This window comes from Malurus melanocephalus, unplaced genomic scaffold, assembly GCF_030028575.1.
Source record: "Malurus melanocephalus ecotype Western Australia unplaced genomic scaffold, MMel_1.1 scaffold_1995, whole genome shotgun sequence".
NCBI lineage: Eukaryota > Metazoa > Chordata > Aves > Passeriformes > Maluridae > Malurus > Malurus melanocephalus.
This window is the reverse complement of record NW_026625227.1, coordinates 8,072-9,859: the sequence shown is the minus strand read 5'-3', so window position 1 is coordinate 9,859 and position 1,788 is coordinate 8,072. Positions and strand designations below refer to the sequence as shown.

Below are 1,788 nucleotides of genomic sequence, written 5' to 3'. Positions count from 1 at the left end.
ATGTCCAGCTGGGATGCTCTGAGGGGCCACTCTGCCTTTAGCTGGACACTGTCACCCTCCGGACACTGCCACGCCTCGGTCCAGCAGCTCGAGGCTCCACTGCCCCGGGTGCCCCAATCCCAAGGATACCAAATTTCCAACCAGCAGCGCCTCGAGAGTTCTGGAAGTGCTTTGGGATTTTCGGGACGAGGAACCGCAGGAATCCGGACATGACCCCCACCCCACACAGAGCAGGGGGTGGGATCCCCCAAAATCCACCAGTGTGGCATACAGGGCTCGGTGACGAGAGTTTGTGTCACCCCCAGGTCCCCAGATTTGGGGACAGCCCCAGGAACGGGGAGAGGCCAGAGGAGCGCACGGCRGGGTCAGGGAATGTCCCCCCTTACCTTTCTTCACTTTCTTCTCCTCGTCGCCTTCCCCTGCTCCCAGCAGGGTGAAGATGATGCCGGTCTGAGAGTTGATGCCCACGGCCGTCACCACCATCCTGCCCGAGCCCTCCATCACGTGGGTGCCTGGCACAGGGGAGTGTCACCAACCGCGCCTCCGAGGGGACACTAAAGCTCATCCCGCTCCAGGGACAGCCACCCCCACCCCAGGGTGCTCCAAGCCCCGTCCTGGGGACACCGGGGACACTGGGGACATCCCCAAGGCCAGGACCTCACTGGCCACCCGCACCCCAGGGTGCTCTAAGCCATGTCCTGGGGACATTGGGAACACAGGGGACATGTCCCCAAGGCCAGGACCACACCAGCCATCCCCATATGAGGGGTGCCCCAAGCTCCATCCTGGGGGACACCAGGGACACATCCAGGACAAGGCCAGGACCCCAAGAGCTGCCTCCACCCCAGGGTGCTCCAAGCCTCGTCCCGGGGACACTGGGGACACTGGGGACATCCCCAAGGTCAGGACCCCAAGAGCTGCCTCTACCCCAGGGTGGCTCCAAGCCCCATCCTGGGGACACCAGGGACACCGGGGACACGTCCAAGACAAGGCCAGGACCCCACTGGCCACCCACACCCCAGGGTGCTCCAAGCCCGTCCTAGGGACATTGGGGACACTGGGGACACATTCCCAAGGCCAGGACCCACCGGCCGCCCCAATCCCATCCCAAAGCTGCCCCAGCCCCGTGTCCACCCCAGGACCCTCACCGGACAGCAGCATGGGGTCTTTGTCCATGGATTTCTTGACCTGGTCCGACTCCCCGGTCAGAGAGCTCTCATCAATTTTCAGGTCATTGCCCTGGATCAGGATCCCGTCCGCAGGCAGGAGATCACCTGGGAGAAGGGAAAAACTGGGATCAGCCTGATTGGGTTCAACCCACCCCAAAAATACCCAAAATTCAGGTTTTGTACGAGACAGGCGCAATAAAATGAAATCCACAAATTCCCAAAACCTCATGGGCATGGGAAGAATCCTGGGGGGGGAATTCGCTCAGCGCTTCCCCGTCTGGTTTAACAAATCCATCCCAAATCTCCTTCCCAAATCCTTCCCAGAGTATTTTGGATAYATCCAAAATCTGTTATCCATCTGCTGAGGAGAAAAGAGAGCGGTGTCAGAGCCGCCTCCTTCTCCAAAGGGAAGAAAATTCCCCAGGAAACACGAGCAGGGCCTGGTTTATCCCTGATTTATCCCAAAAGCTGCATCTCCTGGGAAAGAAAATAATCCCAAAGATCTCCTGGATGAGGAAATATTTCCCAAAACCTCCTGGATAAGGAAATATTCTCAAATATCCYCAGAATAAGGAAATATTCCCAAATATCTCCTGAATAAGGAAATATTCCCAAATAT

General features: G+C 58.2%; 1 long non-coding RNA gene across 1 annotated transcript; it reads right to left on the bottom strand.

The window, feature by feature from the left end:
• Nucleotides 1-382: 382 nt before the first annotated feature.
• Nucleotides 383-1,269, bottom strand: LOC130587501 (uncharacterized). The gene is made up of 2 exons (XR_008966802.1): nt 1,149-1,269; nt 383-512 (listed from the first exon to the last, which is right to left on the bottom strand). It is a non-coding gene; the product is annotated as an uncharacterized LOC130587501 (long non-coding RNA).
• Between the last annotated feature and the right edge of the window lie 519 nt (nt 1,270-1,788).